The sequence below is a fragment of the Cyphomyrmex costatus genome, unplaced genomic scaffold (genome assembly GCF_001594065.2).
Source record: "Cyphomyrmex costatus isolate MS0001 unplaced genomic scaffold, Ccosl1.0 scaffold146, whole genome shotgun sequence".
In the NCBI taxonomy this organism is placed as follows: domain Eukaryota; kingdom Metazoa; phylum Arthropoda; class Insecta; order Hymenoptera; family Formicidae; genus Cyphomyrmex; species Cyphomyrmex costatus.
In genome coordinates, this window is record NW_017275457.1 from 779,613 (window position 1) to 792,963 (window position 13,351).

Below are 13,351 nucleotides of genomic sequence, written 5' to 3' on the forward strand. Positions count from 1 at the left end.
CAAAGAAAAATCGGCTGTAACCCCATCCTGCTGAAACCAAACATTCGGGAAAACTTCTTCAGCAATATCTTAAATAACCGGTACACTTGATATCTTAGCAAATTCAAATAATTATCTAAAGTTATATTATCTTCAATGAAAAACAGTAATATAATACGATTAAGCATTATGCCAGATGGTTTGCGGGTTATCGCCGTGTCTTTCTTCATTTTTAATGCATTAAAAACCCGCAAACCTTCTGGCATAATTGAAGAAAATACCCGTGAAAGCCTAAAAAATGATTAAGCATTATTTTGTCTCAATCTTTAATCATCTGAATAACAATTTAATGTTAAAATGATCATATAACTCTGCGAAACAAAATCATAGAGACCTCGGTCAGTCCGCGTTGTTTTCGTCTCAAAAAGCTCTTTCAGACGAGCCCTGACTCGAACCCACATGCCATTTAAGTTTATGATCCCATTGTAAACCTATAAATTTTAATCCTATATCTCGCACCATTCAGAAATTATACAAACGGCCCGGGACTTTTGGCGGACTCTGTATATAATTATGTGTAAATATACTGGTGAAAACACTAAACAATACAGTTTTATTTTTTGCTGCTAAAATATTACTGATTTGATTAGCTTTACATTTCAAAATGCATATGAGAAAGTTATAAAACAGTCAAAAATTTTGGGAGATTCAGAAAGCACATTCCAAAAGAGCTTGAGAATCTCCAAGAGATTTGCCTATTTGACATCAATTCATAAAATCAAATTATAAAAACTCCTGAACGTTTTCTTCTGACAAATCTTGCGCGGTTTCTGTCGTCAAGTTCTGTCAGCAGGCTCTGCTGTCAGATCATGTCAGCGGACTCTGCTCGGTTTTTGTTACCAATCGGCAATCAAAAATTGTCAGCAAGCTCTGCTACAAATCTATTTCCATAGGCTTTGCTTCTGGGTAAGAAAAACTTCTTCTAGACGTGGATTTATTTTTGTTAGCATATAGTCGTGGCAAATATTGTTTGTCGCTAGCTCCTTACTGCTCTTCCAAAGCGAATTTTTAAGTCGTGAAATTTTAAGTTGTGAAAAGACGAATTTTTCCACTCGACGCTGCTAATTCAAAATTTTAGTAGCCAGCTATATAAAACCCAAACGTGTAGAAGAAGATTTCATCAGCGAATTCGCTCACGAATTAAGAAGTTTACTTCAAGCGATTAACAGCAGAATCGTGAAAATTTGCTGGCGAATCACTAAACGCGGCTTCCAGCGAATGAAAATCGCTTCGTGTAAATCACGCTTGACCACAGCATACGCAATTAGAACTATTTAAATGTGAACGGCGACTCTCAATGCAATCCTCTAATATATTTTCATATTAATAAATAACTGTATATCAAATTAGCTGCTGCATATGTAAGCAAATTTATTTTCTAACGCATCTTGTTAATGTTTTATTCATGCTAATAATGTTGCAAATAAACAGTTATCAGCAAGTCAGCAATCTATTTTTTAAATGATTGAGATAAGGCTCAATATGTATTAAATAACTAATATAGGAGATAAGGGCAAGAGCCAATAATTCCGTTAAAACCTTTTTAAATTAATCTAATATATCTATTTTTTGTATACCGTTGCAACAGTAATAAGATATTACCAGAAACCCCGATAACAGAACTGCATTTTTTCATTTGTTACGTGAAATTATTCAACATAGTATTATTGTTTATTTTAATTATAGGAAGAGATTTATAATTTTGTTTAATCAACAGAAATATTTTCTTATTTTCTTTTTGGAAAAAAATTTAGTAAAACGGACGCTTTCAGTTCATGGTGCAATCACGTACATGTACAGTAACTAATGTTCCAGCTATATGTCGCGAATAAAGGAATGTGTTCGCAGATATGACAATAGCGAATAGCATATTCCTAAATAAATACAAAAATGTTGCATGTTTGCTCTTTCAACCTTAGGTTGCACGAATACAATAATTTCCGGTTTAGTAAAGCATTGATTATCCCACATTTTATTATCTTGCAAATATAAAACTGAAATAATTTAAATTGTGCATAGTCTATCTAACGCAAGCATTTTTTCAAACTTTACAAACATTGATCACAATATAGTAAAAGTGTCAATCAATACCACTACCTACGTTTTTCATCGTGCTGCTAAGTATTTATATCAGATTTGTTTTAAAAGTAATGGACAAGATGACTGTTGATCCTGTCAAGTCGATTCCTGCTTTTTACGCTGGACAAAGTATACTTTTAACTGGTGCAACAGGATTTCTGGGTAAAGTTTTTTTCGAAAAGGTGTTACGGTCTTGTCCAGATGTTCGTGAAATATTTCTATTAATGCGGTCGAAAAAAGGGTTAAATGTTAATGAAAGGCTCGAAAAAATATTAAATTTACCGGTAAGTTAAATATATATAGGAACATACTTTTCATATAAAGATATCTCACACAGCATATTCTCTGAATATGCATGTTGCATAAAAGTGATATCTCCCACGTAGCACCAGCGCGTGTAAAGCGCTTTCGAAGCGTTGTTCAGATTGCACCTCCCAAAACTGCTGTTAATTATACACTTTTATTGCATGCGGATAACTCGGCTAATTTCAAGTTATACCTATTACAGACACTGTTATACGACATGAAAAGTGCAGTAAATGTGCTATAAAACTGTATTTATTCTGCGCTGATTGTATGCGCTTATAATGCGCTTTTCATAGTGGATTTTGAAAATGCTTTGAAAGTGCTAAAAAGCTGCTAAAGTAATGCACCTGCATACGCGCTTTTTAAGCGTTACTGTGTTACGTGGGCTGTACGTCATTGGCTTATAATTGGCAACGTAACATTGACAATAAAACATTTAGAAAATCCGATACTGTTGTTATATCGACAGAAAAATAGTAAAATTCAGAAACAAATTTATTCTTTAAAATCGAACATTATATGTGCAAAAATTATAACGTCCACTCGATGTTCATTGAACAATATATATGTTGTGTCATGATAAAATAAGAAAGGTGACCCAATATGCATAATGGTGGGGAAGTCGAAATCTCGACCAATCAGAGATTGGGCAAATTGTCCAGTGCGTGTTACAAAGCTCATAAAATAAAATAAACATATGAAAAAAAAATAATATGTGTAAATAACATTATATTTTCTAAATTTTAGAATGTGATGAAGATCGTTGTATTTCTGAAATTTCAAATCTGATAATTTGAGGCTTTACCTTATTAATTCTATTTTCATTTCGTCATATTTTACAACAGTTGAAAACGTTTAATATTTGAAAATATTATAATGAAATTTCGAAACAATGAAATATTAATTGTTTTTGACTATTACAAGATGTAATGAAATGAAAATAGGATTAAAAAAGTAATGTTTCAGATTATTAAATAAATTATGAGATTAAAGTTTTTTTTAAAAATACAATGATCTTTATTAGAATCAAAGTTTATGAAATATATAGTTAAATATTTATAGTCGTTAATACTTACCCTAAACGAGTTTTAAAATATGTGTTTGTTTACAGGCTTCCAGCCACTACTTTTTCAGTTCCATCTTTTGGGGGAAAGAAAATATTTTTATATTCTCTTTGCACAGCACGTCAGCCTAATATAATCGAAATTGTCTTCATATATATATATATACACACAAAACAATCCTATTTTATCTTATATAATAGTTACAGCATGACTGATTGCTCCGTTTGCCATTTTCAATCAGTCAAATTATCCAAACTCTGATTGACTGACATATCCCCGCACCTTTCAGTTCACTCCATATTTACCGAAATGGTTTACCTTTCTTATTACATTATGTGCTGTGTGAAGTATTTGTAAAACCTGATTTACAATTGTGTAAACGTAGCTGTAAGCGATCGTTGTAAGAATCCTTTAATCACAGTTGGATATTCTCCTTGTATTCAACTATAATTGGTCAATTCTTACAACTACAACGACATTTGAAAATATTCCGAATGCCTATAATCCCGATAGCACACATTGCACGCTGATTGGCCAATTTAAAAGTAATAAAACCTCACTGGTAAAATAGAGAAACGTTAGGCACCGGTCAATGTGGTGTGTGTAATCGAATGTAGGCTAACGGGATCCTCCCCTACATTTAAGCAATTGTAGATCGGACTTAACAACGCATCTTTTAAATATTAAATAAATTATTACATTTTAATAGTGGATATATGTTGTGGATATATGTAGTGGATAGATTGCTGTTGTAAAATTATTATTTAATAAACGTTATTTTCAATATTAAGTCGAAGATGTGTGAAAGAAGTCATTTATAGCCTACATTTTAGTTCAACGAGAGATTGTAACTATATCTTTCGCGTATAGATGTCGGCAAAGAGAAACCTGAGAGAGGACATGAGAACTTTTTTCCCGTAAAATTCTGCCACGCACTACTGCTCTCTGAAGAAGTGGATCTAAACTACATAGCAGTGTCTATCTTTTTACAGTGATTCTGATAAAAATAAAAAATCGCAGAAATAACTAAAATCTGTCAAATTAATAAAGATTTTAACGATCTCAGCAATAATTTCCATCAGAAATGCCATAAAAAAGTGGATTTTGTTGTGTAATTGACATCCACTTCTTTAGAAGGCGGTAGTGCACAAAGCATTTTACAATTACATGTAAAAGACCTTTATGTCCTCTCTCAGAGGTTTCTGTCTGGTGTTAGCATAGCGAGAAAAATGGAGATAGTGGGCGCGTTCAAAGTGACAAAAGGAATAGTCTGCTCGCCGAGCAAATGATCATAATTGGTTGTTATTTATACATCTGACCAATCATATTTAATCGCTTAGCAAGTGTACCTTAGCTGCTTTGCCGTCTTGAACTCGCCTATTAATATTTTAATAGGCGAGTTCAAATAGGCGCCTATATTATTTCACTCGTTTAATTTTCTAAACCTCTGATCGAACACGTATTTACATATAGGTACAAAATTATCTTCACTTTGCTTGCTCCATCCTTTTCTAAGGATGACGAACCTCTCTTTGAACAGAATAGATATGGATCCTGTTAGAAACTGTTCGTGCGATTCTCTAAAAATAAGAAATCATTTATCCATTAGAATCAGGGAAAGAGTTACAAAAATCGAAATTTATTGATTGCAGAAATAGTATATGAGTGTTCTTTAAAATTTTGTATCTTTAAAATATATAAATATATCAGTTGCATATTGTATTAACAAGCGAATAACAAATGTTGAAAATACAATTTTTAGTTGACATAATCTACAGGGTGTCCTGTTTTAAGGACTTAAGGCAAGTATTTCAGCGTAATCGGTAATAAATCTCTATTTTCACGTCAATATTCGAATTTGGTAGATAGATATCTATACTTGTTATTTCTTTTCTAGAGGATCTCATAAAGTTTCAAGTGATTAATTTAGGTTTAACATTTTAACCATTAATTCCCTTTTCTTCATATTTCTCTAGTATAAATAAGTTATATAATAAAGTATTGGAATACACATATTTAGAGTAAGATTGTTACAAACGCTAAAGTTGAATGTTTTACTTGTCTGTTATAAATTTATTAAATACATCTTAGAAATTATTTTAAATATTATAATAAAAACATTTGCTTAAATTACAATGCTTTTTTATTTCAGTTATATGAAAAACTGCGCAAAGAGCAACCTTTGTATTTTAAGAAATTGATTCCAATTTCTGGCGATGTTGCTGAGAAAGAATTAGGTTTATCAGTAGCGGATAGAGAAATGCTAATTAAAAGAGTAACTATAATAATACATTCAGCGGCGGAAATAAAATTTAATAACAGTTTAAGACATGCCATATTTGCCAATACTAGAGCAACGAGAGACATCTGTATTTTAGCGCAGAGCATGAAAAATTTAATAGTAAGTCAAAGAGGGAGAAAGGGAGAGAGTGAGAGAGAAAGAGTAATTGCGATTATGCATGTATTATTAATGTATAATTCGTTATGTCGCATGGTACATACATCTTACGTTGCAACAATATTATTTGAACTTATATACATATATTTTAATCGTAAATTTTATCCTTATCAATGATTACACAGCCACACAAAAAAAAAAAAAAATTCTGATCTGGGGGTCTGACTATATATTTTCTATGTTTTTTGGGTCGCTGAATCCGAATCCGAGGCCCATTCAACCCCATCACATCAGGTTTTTGAAAAAACCTCAAAAAACCAATATGGCGGACACTTTTTTGGAAAATTTATCGGATTCGCTTGAAACTCGCTACTCGGGGGTTTTTGGGGTCGCTGATTACGAATTTGAAGTCAGTTTAGATTTATCATATCACGATTCGGACATAATCTAAAAAAACCTACAATTTGTGCTATTAAACGCGCGTAATATCTTTAGTTTCAATGTTTATGTTATCACGTCTATTTTACTAAATAATGTACCGTCGGCATTTGCGTTACCCGATGTACACCGCGAGGAGGTTGCACGATCAGATTTTGTACATCATGTAGCTCTTAAAAAAGCTGTTTGTTAATGCTATTTGAGGAAAAGTTTTTTTTTTGAGAAACATTTATCACTTTAATTGTTTTCTTTTTTTGAACTGTATCTGGTTCTCTTTTCCTCAAAAGATCTATTTAATGGATCTTGTAGCATTACACTCTACATCAGCCAAGTCACCAACCAAAGTAGAGCTGCGGTTGCCTGATGACGACGACTGCGGGCCCGCTTTCTCACCCTGACCAGCCGCCGATACTGGAGTTCCGACCTCCTGCATCGTAAAACGTTTCTTACGTGTGACTGCCATGACGGCATCAAAGCCGTTATCCAGGGACTTCGCCGGATAGGAGACAAACACCGTTGCCCACCGTCACCACGTGGAGGTGCCCTGGACGCAGGCACACGCAAGATACAAAGTAAATACGGGTGAATTAAAACACTCAAGTTTTTAATTTCTCAAAAGAACATCTTTATTGGATCCGCCATTTTGAATTTTTGAAAACTGACTTCAAATTCGTAATCAGCGACCCCAAAAACCCCCGAGTAGCGAGTTTCAAGCGAATCCGATAAATTTTCCAAAAAAGTGTCCGCCATATTGGTTTTTTGAGGTTTTTTCAAAAACCTGATGTGATGGGGTTGAATGGGCCTCGGATTCGGATTCAGCGACCCAAAAAACATAGAAAATATATAGTCAGACCCCCAGATCAGAATTTTTTTTTTTTTTTGTGTGGCTGTGTTATTTAGATTATTATATATGGCATATTTTTCAAATTTATTAATAATAAAATAAAATAAATTTAGATGAATAATGACACATTTGAAATTTTATAATGTATTAATATCTGTACTGAGAGAAAAATTTCTAGTCGAGAATGAACAAATTAGTGAAATTTTGATCATATCAATTAGTATTTCTGTAATCATAAATATAATTATCGATCTGATTATTTCAAGTGGAATGATTAAACAAAAAAGTTTTGATTTACTCATTTTCAATTAAAAATTTTTCTTAGTGTATAAACTTATTATTGATGTTGTTATTACCTAAATTTGTTTACATCAAAACAGGTTTTTAACAAGTTTTTCAACTGAATTATTCTTATTTATTGAAGGCATTAGTATATGTTAGTACAGCATTTGCACACATAAATGAGCCAACCATTGAAGAAAAAGTGTATCCACCTGTATTCGATTGGCAGAAAATGATCGAAATAGCTGAGTTAATGGATGAACATACTTTAAACGTTTTTACAGCAAAGTAAGTTAATCAAACGGAAATTATATCTACTTTATATTTTATATAATACATAAAGTTATATTTAAAAAACTTGATTTTTGAGAACTATTATTTTTTCTTATAAAATTTTTAAATTTTGTATACACTTGAAATTATGTACACAGATTTTTAGATTACATTCCCAATACATACATTTTTTCGAAAAATTTGGCGGAAAGTGTAATACAGAAATATTCTTCTTTCTTTCCATGTGCAATTGTAAGACCTTCCATTGGTAAGTTGTCCTTGTTCGAATTATGTGCTAAAAATAAATTTTTTTTTAATGCAATACTTTGTGATATGCCGAATATTTTATATTTATTTTGTTTTGCAAAAAAATTTTCTGAAATAATTATACTGGTGCAATATCTTTTTCTGTTAATACTAGCACTAAAAGCCGAAAGACAGAACATACACATATCTTAATAGAAATAACATATATATTAAAAAATAAGTATAGTTTAGTTTTAGTAAAAAATTCTTGAAATTTTAAATTGGAACAATGTTTTAATTAACACTAGAACCGCCGCCGTGCCAATTTTGTCCCGCCAGTAATTTCTGTCATCTCTAATTGTATCTAAAGTCTTGAAATTTTTTTACTTTCAATTAAATAGTGTATTGTATTACCATCAATTTTATCTTTGTTCACGATAAGTTCTGCAAAAATATTGAATTTACGTAGAACCGTCACCGGGTTTCTGTCCCGAATTCTCAGCCTAAACCTACACTACAGCACTACTGTGCTGGTGTTGTAGTACAGTAGTGCCTCATACAGGTAATACTCCTAGTGCTCACTAGTACTTTTCTACAAGGGATCGCGTGTGAAGGTTGCGACATCCTCTCTGTTTCTTCTCTCCCACCGTACAATTCTGTCTCTTCCCTAACATTGGGACGCTGGGTAAAATCAGAGTTAAGCACTATGAGTGTCGATATAAACACCTTCTCGGCTCATTCTACTCGTCATGTCTCAACATTCCTCGCAGCGAGTAAAGTTATCAGTCTGGAGGAAATTAGACGTATGGTTGGACTAGATCGTCAGAAGTATTTGCTAAATTTTATAATAAGTATCGATTTCTAAAGAGTTGTCCTTCCACTCTGCAATCCTAAATACTTCATAATAACGTGAATGTTACAAGAAATTTATTTTTCATATATCTTAAAATACTGCAAATCCTACCTTTTCTGTTCTTTTTCTGAACTTACTTATGTTTATCTTATCTTCAGCTGGTGACAATGAAATACTTAATTATATCTTCAAGGTATAAACCTTTACCTTCTTTTTTTTACTAGAATTAGGTACAAATCTGAGCTTTGAACATCTACCGTTATCCATCCGGACGAGAAGTTGCGAAATTGAATAATTAAACAAACTTACGGTGAAATTCGATTTCAGTTATGCTGTCTCGACCGGATGGATCTTCCCCTCCGTTATCCATGTTTTCAGATTTGTTAATTTAAACTAATGAGCGCTGAATGCAAATGTGCGCGTAGGAGTGCAGGACAGCGCCGCGTCTTTATATTCCTATATGTGATTTAAAGGCCTGTTAAGAATTGAGCAGAGGAAAGATAGTACTGTTATATTCATCCGGACGAAACAGCATACTTGAAATCGAACTTTACCATAAATTTGTTTAATTATTCAATTTTTTTTACATTTTATTCCATGAAAGTTATGATGCATGGCCTACCCTCGCGGGGGTGAACGAAGCGTTACGTCGTAGTCGAACGTTATTTCTCAGTGTTCTTTCGATCATGTTTTTACTTTTCTTTACAAAGTCGGCGTGCGTAATTATAAAATCATGCCTGGTGTGCGTAATAAAACACTGCAATCACACAAACGAAATTATAGATTTCTTGAATGACATTTCGGAATATAAATTTGATGGTAAACCTTTCGAAAATTCTGATTTTTCTTATATCTGACTTTAGTTCGGTAATTATTATAATATTTTAACTGAGGAGGGGGGAGGTCAAGCTTCGACGGTTCTAGTGTACAAATGACGAAAATAATAATTTTTTTTCACATTGTATACTTGCAATTATATTTTTTAAATATATGTTATAATTTTTCAAAATTCAGATACCGTTTTGCTAATACTAATATTTTTGACTTGTATTGATTTTCTGTCAACAGAGAGGTATATTTAAATTTTTATTGTAGATCAGAATCTGGTATACTTTTATTTAAAATTGTATAATATTTGTAATGTATCATAATTAATAACAAATATGTTTTTAAACAAAATATCTGAATATTTTACTTGTAATAAATAAATTACAAGTATAAAAGATTTACAATTTCCATTTCGGTTGTATGTATAAGAAATAACTCGGTAATATTATTAGAATTCAAATATTCCAACAATAATAATCTAACTAACAAATATATTTCATAATGTAGTAATAATGACAATTGAAGAACCATTGCCAGGATGGATAGATAACTTTATTGGACCAGTGGGACTTTTTATTGGAAGTGGGAAAGGAATAATACGAGTATTCTATGCGAATAAAACTGTTAACGTAAATGCAGTACCAGTAGACGTTATCACCAAAGCTATAATAGTCCTAACTTGGAATCTAGGATTAACGACGTATGATTGTCAACTTATATATGCATACATTTTTAATTGTATATTAATTAATTTATTAGATATAATCAGAAAAGTTTTCTTTGCTTCTCAGCTATTTCAGTTTACGTTTGCAATATGGTCGTGTGCATCTTATTTAATCTATTTTACAAATTTGATAATTTTTTAAATGTGTGTCAAATTAATTACTTATTACTCAATGTAAAAAGTAATTTGTTACCGTTACTTATTGTTCATTAGAAAGAAATAATTTCCGTTGCTTTTTCACGGAATTTTGATGATATATAATATATAAAAAAGTCGGTATTTTATTTCGAATCACTGAATGTAATGGGCATGCTGCAAAATTATCTATATGTGTATGCTTATGTATATCATGTATGATTATCATGGATGATATCGTGTATGATTTCATTTTAATTTATTCTTCTTGCCAGACATAAAATCGTTTTTGTTTCATATGTATGATTATGTATATCTTGTTATGTTCTCATTTTATTTTAATTTATTGTTTTTGCAAGACATAAAATCGTTTTTGTCTCACTGGGAGGATTAAAACAGCAGTCTTGCTGGCGCCTCGCCAATTGTGTTAATGGATTTATGTAATTTATCTGTATCTCATTTTCTGTTGTAATTCTTGTACACAATAAATAAATAATAATAATAATAATAATAATAATATATAAGTAATAAATATATATACAAAATTCTAACTGGATCAACTTAATAGTTTAACAGATATTTACCTAAAAGTGCAGAAAATATGATCATTTTGCTGCATATAACCATTAAGATTTAAATTATTTATTATTTTATATTTTGCAGTTGATTTCAGAACATATTTACGAGTTAATTTTTATATTTGGCCTATTTACGTACTTGTTTTACGAGTTAATATTATCAAAATTTTTTAATAACGTTGACTAATATTTAGTTCATTTTAGTTGATTGTTTAATTAATAATTACAATATTTGTAGGACCGTTAGTATTCAAACAATGATTAAATAAAGGCCGAATGACGGTCAAGCAAGATTTAGGTTGCTACAGTAATGTGTGAATTTATTTACCACGTATGTAGTTTTCTTTAATCGCGCGCCGAAATATTTTCAGACTTTTTACAAACGCAACTCTAAATAACTACCGTAGTAATATCACTAGTTAAATTGACACGCAATCTAACAATATTTGATGCTTATAGCATCTTATTGGATCTTAATAATATGTTGAAAGACATATATTAAAATTTAACGATTTGTTATTAATTAATGTAAATTAAATTAATAATAAATCAAATTCTGTGAAAAATAAGATTGCGAAGAATATCACAAGTTGGCGTTTCGTCCCGGTTTCCACTACTAGACTCATCAGTAGATTAAAGAAAACTACATACGTGGTAAATAAATTCACACATTACTGTAGCAACCTAAATCTTGCTTGACCGTCATTCGGCCTTTATTTAATCATTGTTTAATTAATAATGTTAGATACTAATATTGAGTAGTCAAAACATCCTTAAAATATTTCTTAAGCATCATGAGATTTAAATTACGTTCCATAGTTAAATTAATTTAAGCACAGTATATAAGAGAAAAAAACAAATTTTCTTACTTTTTAATTTATTATAGGAGATGTAAATATTTAATAACATTCATAATATTTTATGCATCTCATAATGTAAAAATTTATAAATACTTGTATTATTTTTAATACTAAATACAATTTTCATAAATTACTCTACGTAAATTTCAAAACTATTTTTATTCACATTTAATTTAATAACTAATTAATTTATTATTAGCTTTACAGAGAGAACATGTTCCAAGATTATTGTTTTAAACTGTACAAATCTGACTTATTGCTCATATCAGGATGGTGTTAAGACAATATTAAATGTTTTAAAGGAAGTGCCTTTTGAAGGAATTATCTGGACTCCTTATTCAAAATTGACCAATAATTTTGCTCTGTTCTATATATTAACAATTTTATTGCACATGCTGCCAGCTGTATTGATAGATTTAATTTTAAAATTCTCTGGACGACATCCTATGTAAGATTTAAATTAAATATTTGATTATAGTTAAGTTTATGAAAATTATTCCCGCATGTATTTTCCTCAATTATTAAAATTAATATACTCCGTAAAACTAAAACAATGTATTTTTTATAAGTAAGGACCTAAGTTTATGAATCATTAATCTGAAATATCATCCTGCTTATATAATATATTTATTAATGTAGATCTAGTTAGATATCTTCTTTTCCTCCCTCCTGCCTCGTCGCTCTGACTTTCTCTCTTCTTCTACTATACATATTTAAAAATAATTTTTGTATAATAATGTATTTATAAAAATGTATATGTTTTGTGTAAAATCTATTTTTTTGAAGTGTTGCGGACTTTAAATATATGAATTGAATAGTATAGTTTTATAATAGTTATAGTTTTATTGTTATAATGGTAAATGTCTCGATCAGGGGACCTCCCTCCAATGACTTTGACCTTGACATATGTTGTCAAAGTCATGACCCTGAGTAACCCTCAACAGGTTTTAGCTGTCGCTCGTCTTTCGTTAAAAAGTTATTAACAATCATAGTTGTAACGTATGCTATACATGTAAGATATGAAGTACTATTCTACCTTTCCCTGTTCAGAAACGTACTTTCCACGCGAAGTAACTTTCACCCTCCCCCCCCCCCCCCCCCCCCCCCCCCGCACATTGGCACACGACTTCTACGATTGTACTATTACTGTGATTGTACTGTTGGGGCAGACCTCTGTCGACGGTGTGGGTGCGGGGGTGTGTGTGTTTCATTCGTTATATAACGATTATGAGTCTATTACTTGGTATTTTACACACACACACACACACACACACACACACACACACACACACACATGGGCGGATGCAAGGGGGTGGCCTTCGGCCACACCGTCGACAGAGGTCTGCCCCGACAGTACTATCATAGCAACAGTACAATCGTAGAAGTCGTGTGCCCCTGTGCAGG

General features: G+C 31.4%; 1 pseudogene; it reads left to right on the forward strand.

The window, feature by feature from the left end:
- Positions 1-2,189: 2,189 nt before the first annotated feature.
- Positions 2,190-13,351, forward strand: part of LOC108783257 (fatty acyl-CoA reductase 1-like) — a 14,762-nt pseudogene continuing 3,600 nt past the window's right edge.